This window comes from Apium graveolens, chromosome 7, assembly GCF_009905375.1.
Source record: "Apium graveolens cultivar Ventura chromosome 7, ASM990537v1, whole genome shotgun sequence".
Classification (NCBI taxonomy): Eukaryota; Viridiplantae; Streptophyta; class Magnoliopsida; order Apiales; family Apiaceae; genus Apium; species Apium graveolens.
Window position 1 is genome coordinate 89,905,631 of NC_133653.1, and position 26,381 is coordinate 89,932,011.

Here is a 26,381-nt window from a genome sequence, read left to right on the forward strand (position 1 = left end):
TAAAAAAAATGATGGAAGTATGAGGTTGTGCATTGATTATCGCGAACTGAATAAATTGACAATCAAGAATAAGTACCCTCTACCGCGAATCGATGACTTATTTGATCAGCTGAAAGGAGCTTCGTGTTTCTCCAAGATCGATTTAAGGTCTGGGTATCATCAGTTAAAGATTAAAGCGGAACATATACCCAAGACAGCGTTTCGAACGAGATATGGACACTATGAGTTTTTGGTAATGGCATTTAGCTTGACAAATGCGCCCGTCACATTTATGGATCTTAAGAACCGAGTGTTCAAGCAATTTTTAGATAAGTTCGTTATTGTATTTATCGACGATATACTGATTTACTCCAAGACGGAAGAAGATCATAAGGAGCATTTGAGGATTTCCTTGGAAATTCTGAGGAAAGAGAAGCTGTATGCTAAGTTATCAAAGTGCGAATTTTGGCTAAAGGAAGTGCAATTTCTTGGTCATGTAGTTAATAAAGAAGGAATCAAAGTGGACCCAGCCAAGATAGAAGCTGTAATGAATTGGGAAAGACCCAAGACTCCTATGGAAGTTAGAAGTTTTCTGGGATTAGCCGGATATTACAGGAGATTTATGCAAGATTTCTCTAAGATTGTCGTTCCGTTAACGAAGTTGATGAGAAAGAATGAGAAGTTTGTTTGGACAGAAAAGTGCGATGAAAGTTTTCAAGAGTTAAAGAAGAGGTTGGTAACCGCCCCAGTGTTGGTATTACCAGATGACAAAGGGGAATTTGTGATATTCAGTGATGCTTCATATAAAGGACTTGGATATGTGTTAATGCAACACAGGAAGGTAATAACATATGCGTCAAGGCAACTCAAGCCGCATGAGCAAAAGTATCCAACACACGATTTAGAATTGGCAGCAATTATGTTTGCCCTTAAAATTTGGAGGCATTATTTGTACGGGGAAAAGTGCGAGATTTACACGGATCACAAGAGTTTAAAGTATATCTTTACTCAGAAAGAATTGAATATGCGACAAAGAAGGTGGTTGGAATTGATCAAAGATTATGACTGTGCGATAACTATCATCCTGGAAAGACAAATGTGGTAGCAGATGCTTTAAGTCACAAGGAAAGGTTGAATATGTTAACGTCATCGGAAGAATTAATCAAGGATTTTGAAAAGATGGAAATAGAGGTGTAGATTCCAGAATTTGGAGGTGAAGCTATTTATGCAATGTCATTTCAACCTGAAATTTTGGAAAAGATTCGATACTGTCAAGAGCAAGTGATGAATTGCGAAAAGGATAAGTTGACGAGAGAAGAAATTAAAGCTCAAAGGGATGGAAAAGGAATATACCGTGTTAACTCACCTATTTTGATACCTAATGTCATGGAGTTAAAGCATGAAATTTTGCAAGAAGCGCATAACTCGAGATTTTCAATTCACCCTGGAAGTACGAAAATATACCAGGATTTAAAAGAAAGTTATTGGTGGCCAAACATGAAGAAGGAAATTGCGGAATGGATAAGTAGATGTTATACGTGCCAAAGAGTCAAAGTAGAACATCAAAGGACGAGCGAATTGCTTCAGCCACTGGAAATACCCGAATGGAAATGGGAACATATAGCGATGGATTTCGTGGTAGGATTACCTAAAACCAAGTCAAATCATGATGCGTTTTGGGTGGTAATCGATCGGTTGACGAAGTCAGCACATTTCTTGTCGATAAATGAAAGGTTTTCATTGGAAAAGTTGGTAAAATTGTATTTGGATGATATTGTGATGCGTCATGGAGTTCCTGTGTCTATCGTGTTTGATAGAGACCCAAGGTTTAACTCGAGATTTTGGCGACAATTCCATGATCATTTGGGAACTAAGTTGAAAATGAGTACGGCATATCATCCGCAGACAGACGGACAAAGTGAAAGGACAATTCAGACAATTGAAGATATGTTGCGAACCTGCGTAATAGATTTCAAAGGAAATTGGGACGATCATTTGCCCTTAATTGAGTTTTCCTACAACAACAGTTATCACGCAAGTATTGGCATGTCGCCTTATGAAGCGTTGTATGGAAGAAAGTGCAGATCCCCTACTTATTGGGACGAAGTTGGTGAGCGCAAATTAATTGGCCCAGAGCTAGTTCAATAAACAAAGGAAAAGGTAGAAATAATTCGAAAGAGATTAATTACAGCTCAAGATCTCCAAGCAAAGTACGCAAATCAAGAACGAAAAGATATGCAATTCGAATCTGGAGACAAAGTCTTATTAAAGATATCTCCTTGGAAAAATTTTAACCCGATTCGGAAAGAAAGGAAAGTTGAGTCCTAGGTATATCGGACCATTTAAAGTATTGCGTCGAGTTGGGAAGGTGGCATATGAGTTGGCGCTACCTCCACAAATGCAACATCTGCACAATGTATTTCATGTATCTCTTCTGAAGAAGTATAATACTGATGCGAGCCATGTGATCGAGTTGGAACCAGTGGAAATCCAACCAGATTTGTCCTATGTGGAACAGCCAGTTCGAATTTTGGACCGAAAAGAGAGGACACTTAGAAATAAAGTTGTACCTCTAGTTAGAGTGTTATGGAGAAATCCATTAGTCGAAGAATTGACTTGGGAATTAGAAAGCGAAATGAAAGAAAAGTATCCCCATCTATTTGCTTAGATTAGATTCTGGGGACAGAATCCTTTTAAGGAGGGTAGATTATGACGATTGAGAATTTTGCGATGTAATTAAGTGAATAAAGTATGCTTTATGTGATGTGATTATAATTATGTGACTAAGTGCTGATTAATTGTCTTTTCTGTATATAAGAATATAGGAGCGTAAATAAAAACATTTCAATTTAAAGAGTCAGCTTAGGAGGTGAGCTGTGTTGTCGGGCCGTCAGGTAGAACGGAACCCGTCCTAATAAGGAATTAAAGAATATAAAATTTGAATTATGTGTGATTGCATGAAATGAGTTTTTAAATAAAGTATTTCGTCCTAAGTGACGTGTCGATTGGTAAAGATAATGAGAAGCGTAATCGAAACGCTGAGCGTCGGGCCGTCAGGCTGAACGTGACCCGGTATGCGTAGAAAAGGATAAAGATTAAAGAGGGATAAATTCTATGATCAGACCTGAGTTGTTATGTGATCGTATATGTGTGATTGCTTGTCTGTGTGCATGACTATGTGCTCTGTGACATTTTTATGATATAAAGGAATTATGTGATTTAAATAAAGGTTTATTTAACCATCGCGCATTATTATAAAATTATCCGAGTAAGATAAAAGCATGGGATTTGTTTTGTTATCTTCATAGTAGTACTAGAGACTTTTTAAAAATGATGAGTGGATTTATTTGGTGGTCTTTGAATTTTAAATTGATTTTTATGTGGAAAAATGTTATTATTAAGATGAGCTTGCGAAATTTATATAAAATCAACCGTCCGCTCAAAAATCTATTATGAGTAATGGTTAAAAAGCTAATTTCGAGACCTACGTGTTAAAATTATCACTTGCAATAATTTCTGACTTTCCGAGAGAGATATATCTTATATTTGATTTTTGTTACATTTGAGTAAAAAGAAATTACTCCAAATAAGCATAAAAAGGAATTAGTAAAGTACAAATTTGCCCTTGTTTTGGTGGTGTATAAATTCACTTCCTCCCCCCCTTTTTCCTTTTCTTCCCCGTGCACCCCACTCTCCCCTTCTCTTTCTTTTTCACTCTCTTCCTCTCGGCTACTCTATCTCTCTCGGCTCTCTCCATCTCTCATCTCTCTCTCTTGCATGCAACACTCAAACCTCACTCAAACTCAAAGATATTACCCTCTTTAGTCTCTATTTTCGGTATACATCTCAATTTCCATTTGCATGTAAGTGTTGTATAAGTGTTTTGATGATTGATCACTATGGTTGTGCTCAAGGAAATTGATTTCTTGATACAAAAATATAAGAGTGAATCCAAGAGATTTTGGGGTCATGAACTCGAGAGGAGACCCGTTGTGGGCTCTCTTAAGTTCGACCACCACCGGCTATGATCCAAGGAGAGCCGGTGGAGTCTTTACGATATGTTAATTTGAATTTTAAAGCCTTGCATGTTTAGTTTTTGAAAAGATCAAAAGAGTTGTTGATAATTCCTTTAAAACTTGAATATGTGATTGGAGATAGGTTTGTTTTGATTATTGATGTGTGTAAAAGTCATTTGATGTTTAGGAAATCAAAATTTAAGGTTGTATGTTGGGTTTATAATTCGGCTTTGTGCTAATTAAAAAGGAAATTAGGTTTGACGACTTGATCTTAGTAAATGTTAAGCCTAATTAGTGAAAAATGTGATTGCATGTTAGTTTTAAAGAAGAACAAGTTATGCATGTCAACGTTTAATCCTTGAGTTGTGAATCTTGATTTTGCCGAATAGAAAATGGATTTAGAAGAGATTTGCATGATGATTAAGTGAATGCATGTTGATTAAATGAGTTGATTAAAGTTAGAGTCACTAGGTGATGCTTGGTTTTGGTGTTCAAATGAATTGAATGACTTAGTAAAGGTTTAAAGCAAGTTGGGAATGTAATTTAGGACCTTGCATGTAAAAATTTATCCTTGCATGCATGATTATTGGAAAACCCGAATGTGTCTTATGCTTAAAAAGAGAATTAAGTGATTTTTTTGCTAATTATCTTAGTGGCTAGTGAGAACTTGATTGCATGACAATGATTGGGTGGTGTTTGTGTTCGAACTTGTATAGTTAGAAGAAGATGTTGATTTTCGAGATTAAGATTCAGATTTTTGATTAAAAAAGATGAAGTTTAATTGCGTAAATGACTCTTGTGACTTGCAATATTTGTGTTCGACTATATAAGATGAATTTGAATATACATGGTTATGTTTTATGTGAATGGCTGAATAGAATACAAGTAGGGAAATGAATGAATCATTTATAATCCCCTTGTTAAGTGATTGCATGTGAAATCCTAGGAGATATGTGATTCATTTGTGTGATTGGTTGTTGTTATGGTTCGAATTAAGGAATAAAAGAAAAAGGGAATTAAATCGTTTGTTATTAAAAAGAGCTATAAGTGATAGCTATGGTCATAAAGGTTTGGTTGTGAATAAATCATGTACTTGTAAGAGTTATATTAGTGTGATTTGAGAAATAGCTAAGGTTAAGCAAGTACGCTTCGATTGTTAAGTATATAAGGATATAAAAGTTACGAGAAAGGAATGTGCTATGTACTATGTGCTATGTGCTTATGTGTTAAGCTATATGCGTATACTCGAGTCAAGGATATAATCGAGTTATCGTAATGAGTGATCGTTCTGGGAACGAGAGTTGAGAAACTGATTAAGGTTTTGGTTTTATTGTAGATTCGGAGCGTGAGGGCATTCAGGCTAGGAAAGGAAAGGATATACTAGGTGGCAGTAGTTCAACCTTCAGGAAAGCAAATTCAGGCAAGTAACTCTGATTACTTGTGTAAATGATTATAAAGAGAATGTTGTTCATACCATGTAGAGTATGGAACTGTTTAGCTTGTGAAACCCTGATATTGATTTGAGATACCCTTCCTTTGATCTTTATAAACTGTTATTGATAAGCTTACTGATTCAACCCTTTGATAATCTGTCCTTTCCGTTCAAGTTATTTATTAAGCCATGAATCGTATTGAACCCTATAATTATCCTTGTGAACCCTGTTTAATGATATTTTATTTCCTGATCACCCTATTGATCCCTAGACAGATGTTGATCCTTCTAACTTAAATGCCTTGTTATCCTTGATACAGAATCCTTACGAATCGTTCCTTGTTTATCCTTGAATCACTCCCTGAACTTGTTTTCTTAAAAGAATGAGTTTCGACTTGAAAGAGTCTGAATGATTTTATATTCTTGGTAATGATAAAATGGATTTTAGAAAACCTATTTATTTTTCCAACTCAAGGTTTTCCAAACGAATTCCTGATGGATTGGATTGGGACGTAAGAGGCTAGTGGGACTAGTCCAGTCATGGTAAGAGACTAGCGAGGCTAGTCCAACTTAAGGTTGAAATTATGCCGATTGGTACCTTAAAGACCGGATGGAGGTCGGTACGGGCTGATCACCCGTATTATAATGAAATAGAAAGATAAAATGATCCAATCAAGGGTTCTAAATGATTATTTAAAAGGGAATTGAAACTTTCTGTTCAGTAAATTGATTCTTGAAAATGAAAATGGTTTATATTTTTTTGAAAAGAGTTGATTATGTTAATGTGAAGCTTAAAGCTCGAGAACCCTGATTCTTAAATCTGTTGATCATATGATTGATCCCATATAATGAAATACTGTTGCTTTCCTCTTTTGAAAGATCTATTCTGATCCTTTAATGACTTGTGATGAATGTCGGCTTTCGTCCTGCATTGAGCCTTGTTCCTTGAAAGCCCCACATTATCCTTCAAAACCTTTCCTTAACCAAAAAGCTGGAAATCTGCCAACTAGAACAAATAAAGTAGAGTGCCCTGAGTTTGGTAAAGTATATTGTGATTTGATATCGTAGAACTGCTTTATAGTTACTTACTGAGTTTTATACTCATATGTTTTGTTTTAATCTAACCATGGCAGTTAAGCAAGAAGATGGCCAGGCTTAGGCGCACTGCTCGTAAGAGCGTACCTGGTGGTCCCTACCGTGTTGAGGGCTTCCGGTTGCCAGAGCAGGTAGTGGTATTTTTGAGTGAGCTCGCGCCTAGAAGGAAATGTTTAAAGATACAATGGGTTATATGTCGGTTCCCAGTCGGAATCGATATTGTTTATTTAATAATATTTTGTGGTTGTAAGTTATATTTTATGATTGGTAGTTGTAATCTTGTCTCATACTTTATCCTGTTGATCCTGTTAGTAGTTAATCGGGGTTTATGCTTATTTAATTATTAGATTAACGGTGTGTGAGTCCTCATTTCCTAACCCCGAGATTGAGGGCCTCACATAGTGGAGTTTTATGTGTGTTGGTTTTATTAAAGTGTTTTTGGGAAAAATTAGCAATTTTGATGTTATCACTTCTTCTCTGCTTTACATGCTCTTGACTGAAAAGTATTTTAACTCCGGTAACTATGTCATGCTAGAGTTAGGGTATAAATTAGGGGATATTAAGAAAAGGCCTAGTGTTAAGTGGCATTTATATCCATTTAGAACGCTTCGTAAAGGCTCGAATTGGTGTTTTGTACTCAAGTTGTTTGTGTATTTGATGCGTTTTTCATAGTGTTTTGAATTTCAGGGCATAGTCAGAAGAAGGGATGTAAATCACATGATATATGCTTTGAAGAGTGGTACGAAGGAGCCTTGGTTGAATGCGTGAAGAAACCAGCAGTTGAAGGCAAGAAAAGAAGAAAAATGAAGTTTTTTCAGAAGCTCAGCGCGGTCGCGCTACACTTGGGCTAGTATTTAAAGACTCTTCAAAGACGTTTTTAATAACGGAGAGCAATGAGAAGATAGGAAGAAGACCTAATAGCATAAATTCAACTAAGGAGAAGAAGAACTTGTTTTACTTGTGATTTTTTGATTGAATTGTAATCTTGGATGCTCGTTTTCTTTATTATTGAACCTAATACTCTTGATTACCTATTTGGTTTATTATTTGATTTATAAAGACTTAGTTTATTATACCATGCTTTCATCGAAACCCATAGTGATGATGAGTTCAGTTATGAACTAATCTTTATCGTGGGGTTCAAACGGATTTACTTATGGATTTCAATAGTCAATTTGTTTTGATATGTTAGTGTGTGATGATTCTCTGATATCCTAGTATTGGTTGTGCTTATTTATCTTATGAGCATCATGAACTTATAAGATAGCATGTTAATCTCTATTGAAGCGACAGTGAATTTAGAGATTTAGAACTTGCCATGCTAACATAGGTTCATGTATTTGTTATGCATGATTCGTAAGTACTTTTACATCTTACTTGCCCTATGTAATCACGATAGATAACTTGTGCATTAAATATTTATGTTGTCAAATTCTATAGACATATATGGTCTCAACATAATTGGTGTCTATTCAGCTTCTATATTTTTTATAGATGTCTAGTAGTAGGGTATTTGTGCAACGAAAGTTGGCATTTCCTAGTTTCGTGTTATCTGATTAGTTGTCATCACTATTTTATGCTAAGGTTAAGAACAATAACTTTGGATAAAGTAGTAATAAAGTTAGAATCCCAAGTTTGTCTCATATAAGTAATTCAACCTAAATTCTCGTAGTTAATGTTATTTAGTATAATCTCTTAGTTATAAAAACATCTCAAATTGTTACTTGTCTTAGCATTGAGCAATAATCATACATTGATGCATAGGTGCACATTCTGAACTTAACCTAAACCAGTCTTTGTGGGAACGAACTAGAAAGAATTATATATTACTTGCGAACGCGTATACTTGCGTGTAAATTTAGCGCGTATTTTTTTCCTAACAAGTTTTTGGCTCCGCTGCCAGGGACTCGGTGTTAATTTTTAGTTTATGTGCTTGACATCAGTGGTCGTTAAAGTTCACTGACTCAGATATTTTACTTATTTGTTTTGCTTGTTTATGTTTCAGGTACTCTAGAGAGCGTTTATGCTATCGCGTTCTCCATCTCGTAAGAGAACAATGGATAAAATGGAAGAAGAAGTTGTTGTAGAAGAAGAAGTCGTTGTTGAGGAGAAAGTTGAAGAAGAAGCGATCGTTGCAATGGGAGAACCAGCAGCGGATCCGAAAGCTTTGATGGATTATTCTCAACCAAAGATCAATGATATTCAGTCTAGCATTGTCAGACCAGCCATCGCGGCTAACACTTTTGAAATTAAGGCTAACATAATTCAGATGGTACAGAACTCAGTCCAGTTTGGGGGTTCTCCAACGGAAGATCCTAACATGCACAGTAGAGATTTCATCAAGATTTGTGACACCTTCAGGTTCAATGCTATTTCTGAAGATGATGTTAAGCTGAGGCTTTTCCCATTCTCTCTGAGGGATAATGCTAAGTGTTGGTTGCATTCTCTACCATCAGGCTCTATTACTACTTGGGAAGATCTTGCGCAAAATTTCTTACTAAATTTTTCCCTATGGCAAAGACAACTGCAATCAGAAACGCTCTTACTCAGTTTGCGCAGCAATCGGGAGAGTCTTTATGTGAAGCTTGGGATCGTTATAAGGAGATTCTTAGAAAGTGTCCTCATCATGGGATGCCTGACTGGATGATTATCAACTACTTTTATAATGGCTTGGGAGCACAGTCCAGACCCATGCTTGATGCAGCATCAGGTGGAGCCTTATGGGCTAAGAGCTATGATAAAGCTTATGAGTTGATTGAACTGATGGGTGCTAATGAATACTAGAAACCTTCTCAGAGACTACCTCAAGGCAAGGTAGCAGGAATTCTGGAGGTGGATGCAGCTACGACTATAGCTGCTCAGTTTAAGGCTTTAACGATGAAGGTGGATTCTTTGGCTAATTATGGAGTTAATCAGATCACTAATGTTTGTGAGCTTTGTGCTGGTGCGCATGAGACAGAGCATTGTGCTATTTCTAGTGAATCAACTCAGTTCGTGAGCAACTTTTAGAGGTCGCAGCAACTAGTTCCAGCCACCTATCATCCCAATAACCGCAATCATCCTAACTTCAGATGGAGCAACAATCAGAATGCGGTGAAACAGCATTATCAGTAGTATGCAGCAAAGCAATTCAACCCTCCTGGTTTTCAGCAACCGCAATATGCACCAAGACAACAATTCCAACTTCAACAACTACCACATAGAGGTGCAAGTCAATCTAATGAAAAATCTAAGTTGGAGGAATTGAGGCTCATGTGCAAGAGGCAAGCGGTTTCTATTAAGACCTTGGAGAATTAAATTGGGCAGATTGCCAATGCCTTGCTGAATCGACAACCTGGTACACTCTCTAGTGACACAGAAGTTCCAGACAAGAAGGAAGCAAAAGAGCAGGTTAAGGCAATTACATTGAGGGCTGGGAAGATTGCGAATCCTGAAAAATCTAAAGCTTCAGAATCTGAAGTTGTGATTGAAGAAGATGTGCAAAAGGAAGAAGATGTGGAATCAAGGAAGAAAACTGTGGAACACACTCCTCCTGAGGGTAATACATGATAGAAACAAGTCTATCCTCCACCTCCTTTTCCTAAGAGGTTATAGAAGCAAAAGTTGGATAAGCAATTTGCTAAGTTTCTGGAGGTGTTCAAGAAACTTCACATCAAAATACCTTTCACTGAAGCTCTTGAACAGATGCCTAGCTATGCGAAGCTTATGAAAGGTATTCTCTCTCAAAAAGTGAAGTTCGATGACTTAGAGACCGTTGCTCTCACGGAGGAATGCAGTGCCGTGCTGCAACAGAAGTTGCCTCCAAAGCTTAAAGATCCTGGAAGCTTCACTTTTCCTTGCTCCATCAGAAACTTGTCGTTCGATAAGTGTTTATCTGATGCCTTTGTCTGTCTTCAAGAAGTTGGATTTACCTGATCCAAAGCCTACATTTATGTTCTTGCAGTTGGCCGATCGTTCCATTACATATCCACAAGGCATTGTGGAGGATGTCTTGGTCAAGGTGGACAAACTCATCTTTCCTGCTGGCTTTGTAATTCTTGATTTCGAGGAGGATAAAAAGATTCCCATAATCTTGGGAAGACCATTCTTGACTACTGGCCGAACCTTGATTGATGTGCAGAATGGTGAGCTTACTATGCGAGTACTGGATCAGGATGTGACGTTTAATATTTTTAATGCCATGAAATTCCATACTGATAATAAGGAGTGCTTAAAAGTGGAATTGGTTGATTCGGTGGTTACTTCAGATCTTGATCAAATGCTAAGGTCTAACGTCTTAGAGAAAGCCTTGATGGGGAATTCATATAGTGAAGATGATGAAGGTGATGAGAAGTTGAAGTATTTGAATGCTTCTCCTTGGAAGCGAAGGCTGGATATGCGTTTTGAATCTCTTGGAATGTCAGAAATTAAAAATACTGAGGGGCGTCTCAAGCCTTCTATTGAGGAAGCTCCTACACTCGAGCTTAAACCTTTTCTTGAACACTTAAGGTATGCATTTTTAGGTGATGCGTCTACTTTGCCTGTTATTATTGCATCTGACCTTTGAGGTAGTGATGAGGAAAAGCTCTTAAGAATTCTAAGAGAGTTCAAATCGGCAATTGGATGGACTATAGCAGACATCAAGGGAATCGGCCCTTCTTATTGTATGCATAAAATTTTGCTAGAGGAAGGAAGTAAGCCGACTGTTGAGCAACAAAGAAGGCTAAATTCGATCATGAATAAGGTCGTGAAGAAGGAAATTCTTAAGTGGCTAGATGTAGGCATCATTTATCCTATTTCTGACAGTTCTTGGGTGAGCCCAGTTTAGTGTATGCCGAAAAAAGGAGGCATCACAGTGGTTGCTACTGAAAAGAATGAGCTCATTCCTACTCGAACAGTCACGAGGTAGAGAGTTTGCATGGATTACAGGAAGCTGAACAATGTAATGAGGAAGGATCACTTTCCTTTTCCCTTTATTGATCAGATGCTTGATATGTTGGCTGGGCATGAATACTATTGTCTTCTGGATGGCTATTCGGGTTATAATCAGATTTGCATCACTCCAGAAGATCGGAAAACACTACCTTCACCTGTCTGTTTGGTACTTTTCCCTTCACAGAAGAGTTTCTTTTGGGTTGTGTGGTGCACCTGCCATATTTCAGAGATGCATAATGGCCATTTTCTCTAACATGATTGGTCAGAATATGGAGGTGTTCAAGGATGATTTTTCTGTGTTCAAGGATTCTTTCGATGAGTGCTTGCATAATCTTGGTGCAGTCCTTAAAAGGTGTGTTGAGACCAATCTGGTTCTCAACTGGGAGAAATATCACTTTATGGTGCAACAGGGCATCATTCTTGGGCATAAGGTCTCTAGTAAAGGTCTTGTAGTGGACAAAGCCAATTTGGGGGTAATTGAAAATCTTCCTCCACCAATTTCTGTTAAGGGGATCCACAGTTTCCTTGGTCATGTGGGCTTCTATAGGAGGTTCATCAAGGACTTCTCTAAAATATCTAAACTATTGTGTAATCTATTAGAGAAAGATATCCATTTAAAGTGTGATGATGAGTTTCTAACTCCTTTTGAGAGCTTAAAGAAGAGTTTGATCACAACACCTATCATAATTGCACCTGATTGGAATGAGCCTTTTGAAATTATGTGCGATGCAAGTGACTATGTAGTTGGAGCAGTTCTTGGGAAAAGGAAGAACAATATATTTCATGTGGTCTACTATACTAGTAAGACCCTCAATGGTGCTCAACTGAACTACACAACTAATGAGAAGGAACTCTTAGCCATTGTCTATGGTTTTGAGAAGTTTCGATCTTATTTTCTTGGGACGAAGGTAACAATTTTCACTGATCATGCTGCAATTCGCTATCTTGTCTCGAAGAAAGACTCGAAGCCTAGATTGATTCGATGGGTTCTTTTACTTCAGGAGTTTGAGTTGGAGATTAAGGATAGAAAAGGTATTGAGAATCAAGTTGATGATCATCTCTCTCGTTTAGAAGATCCAAGTGCAGCTTCGCATGACAAGACTTTGATTAATGAGTCTTTTCCCGAAGAGCAATTGTTTGGGGTGCAAGAAGAGGAACTGTGGTTCGCAGAAATTGTGAACTATCTTGTGAGAAATATTATGCCTCCAGATTTGTCTTCTGCTCAAAAAAAGAAGTTTCTTCACGAGGTGAAGTGGTACATGTGGGATGAACCATTCTTGTTTAGGAAAGGAGCTGATAAAATCATTAGGAGATGTATTTCGTACATCGAAATGGAGGGTATCCTGTGAGAATGTCATTCGACTATTTATGGAAGACACTTTGGTGGAGAAAAGACAGTAGCTCACATCCTTCAAGAGGGATTTTTCTGGCCTACATTGTTTAAGGATGCACATCAGTTCGTTTTGAAGTGTGATCGATGTCAACGTGTTGGTAATATGTCAAAGAAGAATGAGATGCCTCTTAATGTGCTTCTCGAGGTTGAGGTCTTCGATGTTTGGGGAATTGACTTCATAGGGTCATTTGTCTCATCTTGCAATAATCAGTATATCTTGATTGAGGTCGATTATGTGTCAAAATGGGTCGAAATTAAAGCTTTTCTGACAAATGACGCGAAGTTAATGCTCAATTTTCTTCACAAGCAGATATTCATAAAATTTGGAACTCTAAGAGTGATAATCAGTGACGAGGGATCACATTTCTGTAATCGCAAGTTCACTGCTATGATGTAAAAATATAATGTGAATCATCGCATTGCTACAACCTACCATCCTTAGACTAATGGACAAGCTAAGGTATCTAACAGAGAGATCAAGCGTATTCTAGAGAATATTGTATGTCCATCGAGAAAGGATTGGTCTTTGAAGATGGATGAAGCTGTTTGGGCGTATCGAACAGTATGCAAGAATCCGCTAGGCATGTCTTCGTTTCAATTGGTTTATGGTAAATGATGTCATTTTCCTGTGGAGCTAGAGCACAAGGCATATTGGGCTTTGAAGAAATTGAACCTTGATATGGATGTAGCTGGTAAGAAAAGGATGCTTCAATTGAATGAACTCGATGAGTTTTGACTTCAAGCGTATGAGAATAAAAAAATGTACAAGGAGAAAGTCAAGAGGTTGCATGATAGGGGTCTGGTGCTCAAATCATTTGTGTCGGGGCAACAAATTCTTTTGTTCAACTCTCGTCTCCGTCTTTTTCCTGGAAAGTTGAAGTCGAGATGGTCAGGGCCGTTTGTTGTCAAAACTGTGTTTCCACATGGAGCGGTGGAGAGTTTTTAGAATGATCCAGGCTAAGCATTCAAGGTGAATGGACAACGTTTAAAGCAAACTATGAAAATACAGCAAACCGTGAGGTGGTTAGTGCCGTTTTATTGTCCACTTGATCTCGGGATTCTATGTCAAGCTAACGACGTAAACCAAACGCTTCTTGGGAGGCAACCCAAGTTATGTATATTAGTACAAGATAGATAGAATAAAAACCAGAAGAAAACACAAAAAAAATCAGAAACTAAAAAAGTAGGGTGTTTTTTCCAGAAGCACGGCGTGTCCGCGCTGTGAAGCGGGGTGGCCGCACTGAAAGTGCAGAAGCATGGCATCCCCGCGCTGGAAAGTGGGCGGCTGCGCTGCAACAGCAGAGACACGGCGTGCCCGGGCTACCTGGCGGGGCGGCTGCGCCCACCCCCTAGAACCGGAAAAAGGCAGAAAATCATAAAACACAAAGAAGAGTTTCCCACTATACCTGAAATTCTAGCCCTCAAATCACCCTATTATCTCCACCACCCCATTATCTCCACTAATCCCATCTCTATAACCCACTTCTATTCTAATTCAATTTCTAATTTCCCTTTATATACATACATCTCTATACATCCATCTTCACCATACTTTTCATTCTCAAACTATAATATTCGGGACATAGCGTGCAATTATTTTTATCAATAAATGATTATTGTGTGATTATTATGTGAATTTTGGTGAATTATATGATAATTGATAATAATATTTATATGTTTATATGTGATAGGATATGAGTATGTTGATTTTATTATATCCAGAATAAAATATAGATAATTGTGATATTTTTCTGGTAATTTTTGGATTGTTATATGATTTTAAAATGATTTGTGAATTTACTAATTATTTTCTGAATAATTATAAAACTATTTTATAAAACCGGAAATCGTCCAACTTCAACCACTTTTACGTTTTTACAACCCGAAACTCTTCGTAAAACTCCTTCCTAACCTAATCTGATATATCCGGACATGTTCTGTGTTTTAACTTTTTCAATACGGATTACGGTTTGACATGTACGCGTCCCGACGCAAGATTTTCGATACGATAATCATTTCAATAAATCAACAAAACCCTTATTCTCGAAAGACGGGATAATATTATATTATTTTCATATTAAGTGTTTTATTAGAAGCCCGGTTTGGATAATTATCCAATACGGGTATCAAATCGGATCATTTTTGCAGTTACTTAGCGGCTAAGCAACGTATTTTTTGATCCAGCACGATCCAACACGTACCAATATTCCATAATATAAATAGCCCTTTTCTAATTTCATTTTATTCGTATAATCCTAATCAATCAGTAGAAACCAATAAAATACAGAGAAAACACTAATAAATTGTCGCGTTCTTCATAATCAAACGAGGATTTGAAGGTGTTATCGAACTCCGATTCGAGCGTGCCACATATCAAATCGAAGCTCTCGAAAAGTTCTTTCATAATCAATCATCCATTTTAGTGCAGAAATCAAGGTGATTTTATTATTTAATTATTTTAATTCGAATTATTTAGTAATTAAAAGAGAAATTTTGGATGTAGATGTCGTTTATATGATTTGATGCGTGAATCATGTCGATAATTTTTTTCTAATCATTTTGGTATATTATACGTTGAAATTGGAGTTCAATAACATATAGAAATTGAGGTTTGATTCTTGAAATTGTAAAATTAGGGTTTTTAAATCGTTTGAATATTTTTAATCGAATTTGGGACTTTTAATTTGGTTGATTCTTGGGATGATTGAGTAGTACCATTGAATAGATCGTGTCTAGGGGATTCGAATGGTAGTGACCGTTTTAATGGGTGATGCCGGATTGGATCACCGGAATCCGGGGTACCTCACCAGTGGTGAAGCTTCAACCCCGTTTTCCGGCCGTTTGGTTGCGTTTCTGAACATTTCGAGGCCAACATCAAGTATGTGTTAGAGAGAGGATAATTTGGTGATATTCTGGTAACCAAACGACTTCACCGGAAAAGCTTAGTTCGCCGTCAATAGCGGTTTCCGGTGATGAAGGAAGAATACGGTGCTAAACTTCAGTTAGGTCACCGACTTCTTTTCTTTTCTTTTTTCATTTTAAACCTTAAACTCTTCAAATCTTTCACTTCGGCCCCTGCTGTTTAAAATTATTTTAAAAACTGTATTTTTATTATTTTAAAAAAACTCATAAAAATGTTTATTTAATTAATTTAAAATTCAGAAAATTGTTTTAATTAATTTATTTATTTAAAAATAAATCTGATTTATTTTATTAGTTAATTTTATTTTGTTTTTAATTATTTTAATTAATCGATTAATTTAATATTAATTGATTAATTAATTAATTTAATTATTAATTAATTTTAATTGATTTAATAATTAGATTTAATTATTTATTTAGATTTGAAATTCTAAAAAATGCTTTCGAGCTTTCAAATATTATTTAAAATTATTTTTAAAGCTTGATAATTATTATTAAATTGTTTTAAAGTCAGATTCGGGTGTTCGAACCCTATTATAAAATGATTCGGAGACTCATTTTAATTCCGAAAAATGTTCAAAAATTCGTATTAAATACTTGGAAAATTATTTTAATCCCGAAACTTCTTTGAAAAATTATTTTGATCGAATATCTTACGTTCTATGTGCTATATGTGATCTGATTGATGTATAATATGCCTGTATGTGCATTGTTTGACGATTTTATTCATAACTTTCAATCCGTACATCGGATTTGGGTGAAATAAAGGGTAGATAAAAGCTTGTAATGTGTAGAATGACATGAGAGTTAGTATTGATACATACATGTAATATTTAATAGAAAAAGCGAGATGTAGAAAGGGAAAGCAAGTGATTGGCGAGTGAAATCCAATAGACAAGTACGAGTGAAGTAAAAGCAAATTGATAAGGAAAGTATTTCTAATCTCTCTTGTTATACATCAAGTGTTTCTGCTCTTCTTTGTAATACATTGCAAGTATTTTTTAACTCTCTTCATTATGTTGTAATTATTCCAAAATAGTTCTTATTCTATATTGCAAGTACTTTGAGGTACTTAACCCTAAACCCTATTTCTTATTGATCTTGAGCCATAAGCCTTATTCTTCGTGAACCATTGATTGTTGAATTATCAGATACGAACCACACATATACGATACTACTCCACAAATACATATATACCACATAATGATTCTTGATATGGAATTTCTTAACATACGGACCTTTATACCTTGTATAACAGAAGACCAATCCTTGTAACCATTGAACTCTTGGTCTTCTACTTCCCGATTCTTTCCTTGATTGAAAGTCAATCTTCCTATTTACCTTGTTGTACTTTCATGGTATGATGAATCACTCTATGCTTCGAGATAAATATTGTTTATGATTCAGCGTATTAATTTACATTGTTTATCATATTGTTATTATAGACTTGGATTATTTTTAAATATGGACCAGATTCATGGTCGGACCAGATTCCTGGTCATAATAGGCCAACGTGTGCCTTGGATCCAGTATATAGAGCAAAGTTGGGAGCCTTGCTCGGGGTTAGTGCGTGACTGATCAACAGCCTAACCTTGGTTTTAAAAATTAAAGTGAATATCCAATTATAATCATTTCTTATCAGGAAACTTGATTCCTTATATCATTTCAATTGATCATTATTTAATCTCAGTGTTGTCATTGTGACTTGCTGAGCTAGTTAGCTCCCTCTTGCAAATCCGTTTATGTTCTTTTCCAGTGAAAAAGGAAATTGGTGGTAGCGAGGATCCTAGAAAAGCGTGCGAGCTAGGTATCCAAGTTGAAACGGGATAAGCTAGCAGAGGATGTTTGTACTAGTTTGTGTTGATAGTTTGAACAAATTTTACTTTTGTTATAAGATAAATAAACTGGGATTTGGTACGTTTGCAATATAAATAAGGTTGTGGCTTATGGGCATACTTTAAACTGCTTCGATCCGTGGAAAATGGTAAGTAGGTTCATTGCGTATATATTATTATATTCATAAACAGGTTTATATATGTTATGTGTGTGTGTGTTGTGGACCCCAAACTTCTGACCCGGGTTTGGAGGGCGCTACACGAACCCTAAAATTTCTTACACACTTCTCTATTTTCTCACTTTATCAATTCCAATGGCACCCAAGAGACCACACACTCAAGTTAGCAGCAGCACTAACCCCGCCACTACCGATTCTTCGAGTGTTGGGGGTATGAGGCCTCGATTTGTTACTCCTGAGACTGAAGCGGAGTATACAAGGATGTTATCGAAGCAGATAGCGAAGGAGAGGGGTTTTCTACCATCGGGTAAGGATGGTAAGCTTTTGGAGATGATTCTGGAGTTGTGAGGCACCCACGGCTGCGCCTATGAGCGTCGTTTGCGAGTTCTATGCGAATGTGAAGGCGGATAAGAATGGGTACTCGGTGGTTCGTGGTTTGATTGTGGACTATACTCCGGAGGCTATTCAGAGGGTGATCAACCAACCCGAGAGACAACCAGCTCAGGAGGATTGGGTGACTAAGACCGTGGAGGATTTTGATTTGGACTTGATTGTTGCTACTCAGTGTGTCCCGAACACAAAATGGAAGTTAAAGAGGGGATCGAACGAGTATGCCACGTTCCCAGCCTCATGCATGAACATCATGCCTTCTTCCCATGTGCATGATGTTACTGTGGATCGTGCAAAGTTGTTGTGGGGAATTTTACAGGGGGATTATGTGGATTTCGGTTCCATTACTTATCGAGTATTCTGAGGTTTCTGCGTGGGAGCACTACATGGTCTATTCCTTATACTTCGATTGTGACGAAGCATTGTGTGGCGGTGGGAGTTTATTTGCTTGTACACGAGCAGCTTCAGTTACCGAGTGCCCCTATTGACAGTTCGACAATCGCAGTGATGCAGGAATGGTTTGGTGGGAAGGCTGATGAGAAGGGACTAGGTTACACCTATGATAATTTTCCGGGTGGCCAACCAGCTGACCAGACATATGTTGATGGTTCTTCTCAGGCACGCAGAGTGGCATGGGGACATCAAATGGGTGAGGCTAGTTCTTCGCAGCAGCAGCAGCAGGAGGAGGAGGTAGAGCACAGTGCTGGTTTGGGTTGAGCACAGTATAGACGTTTGACGAGGCGGATGGATATGATGTATGAGTCGCAAAGCAGGTTTGTACATGATCTCATCCTGGAGTTGGGAACAACTTTTAGATCCACGGCAGTTGACATTCAGTGGCCAGTTTTTGGTGAGGATTCTATGTACCCGCCTCCTGACAATCCACCCGCGGAGGGTGATGATCATCCTGATTCTGAGTAGGCATGCCTTGATTCCTTACTATTAAGGAATATTTATGTGTGAGTCCATTTAGTTGCATATTCATGTTAGTTTAGTTCATATAGTTTGCGTATTTATCATGTATTTTTTTATTTTCTATTTTGCATATTTGTTACCATGATGGTATGTTGCACATAGTTGCATTTACATTATATCATGAACCCGTAGGGTTGCTTTTTCGATTGATTTGTGATATTGATGCGAGTGTAGTGATGTCGTATATAGGAATGTTAAGTCCTAACGAATTGATTTGCATGCTAGAAACAAGAAAAAAATTTCACTAAGTCTTATAGATTGCTTGCATGCTAGATCATGATCATGTCTTGTTGTTTGTTGAGGTTTTATCACTTATTTATGTATAGAATTTATGATATCCTCTTAGTGACAACGTAACATGGACTTTTAAAATTGGAGAAAAACATTGGATTTCATTGCTAATTGTGGCTAGGTGTCAAATGGCTAGTAGTCGGCTCATATTTATATGAGTACTCTAGGGTTGAACGAGAAGGAGCGAAACGCCCTCGTTCAGAAATTGTTGAAAAAAATGAAAAAAAGAAAAAAAAAGAAAAAAATATGTGTTATGCATAATTGATCACGAGTGGGCTCTTTAATACTCGAGTTATTAAGTTCTTAGGGGATTTGTGCCTAGAGACCTAAGACTTTTATAGTCTGAGATCCACTAACCTAATGCTCGCTACATGGGTATTATTGCATAAGTCTTTTGCGGACCTCACTTATTGCACGATCAAATAAGCATATTTATGTTTATGTGTTAGCAATAAAGCATGCATCCGTGTATAAGTCTTATAAAATTTAAGTGTTGTCAGTTATTTTGAGTTTATCGTTTATTTTGTTTATCACCTTGTGATTGCCCTAATGAGTGGTGAATTATGATTATTGATCTAGTTGCGAGAGTAAATCTATTAAGCAATTGTACACACGCCCATTTCTGACTTGTGAGTTGGTTTATGGGATTTGATTGAACTTTGTGCAAATAATTGCATTCATTGAGATGTTGCTCATTGGTTGGTTTAGTTAATCTGAGGGGAGCGTTGTATTCATGTTAGTTGCATTCATGTATTTTTATTTTTTGTTTTTGAGTCTGTTATATTTGAGGACAAGCATCGATTCAAGTTTGGGGGTGTCTTAAGTGACATTTATATCCACTTTGATGGCTTCATAAAGGCTCGAATTGGTGTTTTGTACTCAAGTCGTTTGTGTATTTGATGCATTTTTTATAGTCTTTTCCATTTCAGGGCATAGTCGGAAGAAGGGCTGTAAATTACATGATATATGCTTGGAAGAGTGTTAGGAAGGAGCCTTGGTTGAATGCGTGAAGAAACCAACAGTTGAAGGAAAGAAAAGAAGAAAAATGAAGTTTTTTCAGAAGCTCAGCGCGGTCACGCTACACTTGGGAGCGGCCACGCCAGACTCAGAGTGGTCGCACCGTATCCCAGGGCGGCCGCGCCAGGTCATTTTCAAGAAATCCTGATTCTAATAGAAGATCCATTTGCTGAACTTCTGGTTAGATGGACTAGTATTTAAAGACTCTTTAAAGATGTTTATAATAACGGAGAGCAAGGAGAAGACAAGAAGAAGACCTAATTGCACAAATTCAAATAAGGAGAAGAAGAACTTGTTTAACTTGTGATTTTTTGATTGAGTTGTAATCTTGGATGCTCATTTTCTTTATTGTTGAACCTAATACTCTTGATTACGTACTTTGTTTATTATTTGATATATAAGACTTAGTTTATTATACCATGCTTTCATCGGAACCCACAATGATGATGAGTTCGGTTATAAACTAATCATTATCATGGGTTTCTAACAGATTTACTTATGGATTTCAATAGTTAATTTATTTTGATATCTTAGTGTATGTTGATTGTATGATATCCTAGTATTGGTTGTGCTTATTCTTCTTATGAGTGTCGCGAATTTATAAGATAGCGTGTTAATCTCTATTGAAGGAACAGTGAATTTAGAGATTTAGAACTTGCCATGCTAGCACAAGTTCATGTATTTGTTATGCATTATTCGTAGGTAATTTTAACCATCTTACTTGCCCTATGTAATCACGATAGATAACTTGCGCATTAAACCTTTATGTTGTCAATCTCTATGGATATATAGGGTCTCAACATAATTGGTGTCTATTCAGCTTCTATCTCTTTTGTGGATGTCTGGTAGTAGGTTATTCGTGCAACGAAAGTTGGCATTTACTAGTTTCATGTTATCTGATTAGTTATCATCACCATTGCATGCTAAGGTTAAGAACAATGACTTTGAATGAAGTAGTAATAAAGTTAGAATCCCATGTTTGTCTCATATAAGTAATTCAACCTAAATTCTCGTAGCTAATGCTATTTAGTATAATCTCTTAGTTATAAAAACATCTCAAATTGTTACTTATCTTAGTATTGAGCGATAATCATACATTGATGCATAGGTGCACATTCTGAACTTAACCTAAACCAGTCTATGTGGGAACGAACTAGAAAGAATTCCTATTACTTGCGAACGCGTATACTTGCGTGTAAATTTAGCGTGTGTTTTCGTCCTAACACCTAGAAATATATATTATGCTAGATTCTTGATGATGTTAGCTAACTTTGTTTCTGAGGACCTTGTAATTGAGAACCCAAATAACAAGCTTGCTTGTTGGGTTCAAGAAAAGAGAGTTCTTGCAGACTTGAGCAGAAACAACCTCAACAATGAAATGCCTCTCAACTATCTTCCAGTCTTAAGGGCATAACATGTAACTGAGGTAACTATTTCTGTTCCAATCTCTTTTCCACCCATTACTTGTTCAATTTCAACTGTGGCAATGGTATCTGTGACAGCGACCAAACAGATGCCTACCCAAGCCACAAAACCTAAATCTAAATCCAAGTCTAAGAAGCCAACCTTTGTCGTCTCTCAAAAAACATCAGTTGTAACAACTACTACACTTGATGGGAGTGCTCAAGGTAGTAAGGTGGGCGGGGGAAGGAGAGAACTTCAAAGAAACCCTAAGGATAAGGAAGGTGAGGTATGTGTGACCCAAACCAGCCATACCACAGTCTCCCAACAGACTGTGGTGCTTAATAAGGAAATTAGCTCATTGCTGGTTACATCCTCCCAAAAGGATGTAGTTATTAAAACAAGCTGTCAACCAAGAACACACGCCAAGAGAGGAAGGGACATAAAACAAACTCAAACTTATATCCGAAAGAAGAAAACAAAACCAGTGGGGAAGTCACAGGGTACACACAGTGCCAACCGAAGTCAAAGACTCAGTTACTGCACCATCTCAAAATTCTGTTGATGTGGCTCCAAAAAATGTTGCGTCACAGCCAAAATATCTCATTATCAATATACCACACACACAAAATTCTCCCACAAACTCATTGGATGTGGATATGATAAACACATCAATTCCTGATTCTCCATCTTTAAAGTTCTTGGAGGAGCCAAAATCTAAAGCAAGTGAGCATCATCTTATTGATGGTTTATTGGCTCACTTGCCCTTTCTTCTGAAACTAATGATGAGGTTGTGCATCAAAATCTAAAATTAATCTCCACAGACTAAACCATAGTTTTAACTCCTAACTCTTTTGTTTCTAGATCTTTGACGGATATTCCTGATCCGTTGATAAGTGATTGTCCCTCGATGGATAAACTTAACAACATTCATTTGTTGAAACTCACAACTGCTACCTCGACGAATATTTTTTATCCGTTGACAGTTACTGCACCACCTGAAATCTCTAGAACTGTTACAAGTGCAGATAATTTAGTAGTTGTTCATTCACTCTTAGGATTGAGGGAATGGAGTAACTTGAGTGAGAGGCTGAGTTGCTCTCAGGCAAAAGGAGATAAAAAGAGGGACCTTCCATATGCTATTTCTTCCTGCATGGTAAAAGTGAGTGAGAGGAGTCCCACCTTAGATGGTGAAGGTGAGGGTGTAAGGGTGGGAAGCCAAGGGGAGCCCTTGATGCAAAAAGAGAGAGAGAATATGAGAGAAAAGCACGCAAGTATACACGTTCACAAGTGAGTTAATGAATTATTAGGGTGAAAACACGCGCTAAAATTCATGCAAGTATACACATTCACAAGTAGTATAAGATTTAGATCAAATTCGTTCCCACAGAGACTCTTCGGTTAATTTAAGATTATGCACCTATTCAACAATGATATGGTTATTATCCAATGCTAAGACAAATAACAAGTTGAGATTGTTTATAACTAAGAATTAAACTAACAATTATAACTAAGAGAACAAGAATGGTTGAATTAATATATATGACAAACATGGGATCCAAACTTCATTAAATACTTCATTCAATAGCCTTTTTGTTCTTAACCTTAGCATGTAAAGGTGATGACACTAATCAGATAACACGAAACTAGTAAACACCAACTTTCGTTATACGGATACCCTACTACCAAGCATCCATAAAAGAGATAGAATTTGAATAGACACCAATTATGATTAGTTCTTATATGTCTATGAGAATTGAAAACATAACGGTTTAATGCGCAAGTTATCTATCGTGATTACACAGGGCAAGTAAGATGGTTAAAATTACCTACGAATCATGCATAACAATAACACATGAACCTATACTAGCATAGCAAGTTCTAAACCTCTATATTCATTGTCGCTTCAATATAGATTAACACGCTATCTTATATGTTACCTACACACATATGAAGAATAAGAACAACCAATAATAGGATATCATACAATCACCACACACTAAGGTATCAAAACAATTTAACTAAGGAAATCCATAAATAAATCCGCTAGAACCCTAAGATAATGATTAGTTCATAACCGAACTCATCGTCACCATTGGTTCCAATGAAAGCATGATATAAAACAATATAAGAGTACCAGGGTTCAAAGACAAATAAAAAACAAGTATCCAAGTATCAACTATGTTAAAAAAATAAAAGTATTCTTCTCCGTAGCCGTCTCGTGCTCTCTAGGTCTTCTTATTGCTCTCCTAGGCCTCCTTTTCGTTGAAAACATCTTTTTATTGATATATATAGGCTCCAGGATGACCATGACCCTTAATAACTTCAATTTCTACTAAAATAAGGATTCTGGGGCAAAAATCGGGGCGGGGCGGCCGCGCTGTTTTAGTAGAAAGTCAGCGCGGGCGCGCTGGTTTTTGGGGCGGCCGCGCCTGACTTCTATACTTTTCTGTTGATTCTTCTTTTGGCCATATCTTGAGTTCTACTCGTCAGAATTAGGCGATTCAACTGCTCACACGAAGCCAACGAGATTCTCTAAAATTTGAAAATGGCCTAGGCTTCTAAGTCTGATATCTTTTCAGCATATTTTCTTGAAAAGCTCCTTTCTTCATTTAACTGATGCCTGAAATGCAATAACACATAAACACATCAAAAATACCAATAACTTGAGTCCAAAACACCAATTTAAGCCTATAATGAAGCGTTATAAGTTGATATAATCCACTTATCACACCCCCAAACTTGAATTGATGTTTGTCCTCAAGCATAAATAGACTCAAATCTATAAAATAAACCTAATGCATGAATATAACTACGTCAATGCAACTAAATAATAATACAATCGATCCCCTTAGAATAACCATTACCAAATGAATAAGCTAATGTCTTAAAGAATACAACAACTATAACCAGAGTTCGAATAAACCCCACAAACCAACTCACAAACCAGAAACGTGCGTGTGTGGATGCTTACCAGAAATACTCTTGATACTAGATCAATAATCATAACTTATCTATCATCAAAAAATTACAAGTTTATAACTAGAATAGACGTTAAACGTATAATGACTCACAACACCTCGTTCTACTAGAGTTATATAAGGATTCATGCTATTATTGAACACATAACAAAGATTCTCACTTGACCGTGCAATGAATGAGGTCCCAAAAGACTTATGCAATAATACCCATGTAGCGAGCATTAGGTTAGCGGATCCCAGACTATTAAAGCCTTAGGTCACTAGGCACAAAGTCCTCTAGAACTTAATAACTCGAGTATTAAAGAGCTCACTCTTGATCAATTATGCATAAACACATACTTTTTTTTCTTTTCTTTTTTTCCTCTCTTTTTTTCCTTTTTCTCAACAATTTCTGAATGAGTGTGTTTCGCTCTATCTCATTCAACCCTAGACTACTCATTAAAATATGAGTCATCTACTAGCCCTTTGACGCCTAACCTTATTCACAACTAGTAATGAAATCCAAGTTTTTCTCTAGAAAAAATAATCAGTGTTTTTATGTCATTACGAGAATATCAAAAATTCTAAATATAACCAAGTGATTAAATCTCAACAAATAAACAAGTATGATCATGATCTAGATAAAAAGCAATCCTATAAGACTTGTGATTTTTTTTTCTGCCATGCAAATCAATTCATTAAGACTTACACATCCCTCTATTCGTCATCACCACACTCAAATCAACATCAACTTATCAAATAACATAGTTGATCTTAAGGGATCATGCTAAATATGCATGCAAATGCAACTATATGAAATCACATAAAAAACAAACAAATATATCCTATATGAACAATCACGCAACACTATGAATGAAATACAACTATATGCAACATGAATCTATATGAACTATATGGACACACATAAATTAATCCTTACATTATCACCCCCAAACTTAAAATTTTCAATGTCCTCATTGAAGGTAATAATAAGGATTTCAGGTATACCTAGTTAGCGGGAGGATCACCCTCTTCGGGTGGAGGATCAGGTGGCCAATCAACCTCGAACCCGTGTCTCGGAAAACAGTACCGAGAGCGTGTGTCAAATCTTTAGCAAAATGTCGGTGGATGTCATGCATGGACTCAATACGCCGAATCCACCTTCTATACTGCGCATCACCAAGACCAAAGCTATCAACTGTCTGCGATATATGAGAAGAACCCTATGTAGGCAGGGGAGGAACCGGCCGGTCACCCTTGAGATTATCATAGATATAGTCCAACCCCTTTTCAGGAGGTGCACCTAAGAATACATAACTCAAGTGATCTGGAAGTAGGTTGGGCTCAAGTTTGAGAGCTTCTTCAATAGATGGCTCGAGATGCTCCTGAGAAATTTTCAGCTCTGCTAACTGAAGAGAATAGATTGGTATATCTAACTTCCTCTTCCACGGAGGTGCATTCAAAATCTGCAGTTGCTCTGCTCCTTCTTCATCTTCAATAACTGATTCCCCTATGAAGGATCTCTCTAAGGTATCTGACTTTGGAAATTGCTCAAGTTCCGAATTCACTAAAGAGTCGACCA

The 26,381-nt window shown here is 36.9% G+C and overlaps 1 non-coding gene across 1 annotated transcript; it reads right to left on the reverse strand.

Annotated features, from left to right (window-relative positions):
* Window positions 1-9,048: 9,048 nt before the first annotated feature.
* LOC141676163 (small nucleolar RNA R71) lies at window positions 9,049-9,155 on the reverse strand. The gene has a single exon (XR_012556768.1). It is a non-coding gene; the product is annotated as a small nucleolar RNA R71 (small nucleolar RNA).
* Between the last annotated feature and the right edge of the window lie 17,226 nt (window positions 9,156-26,381).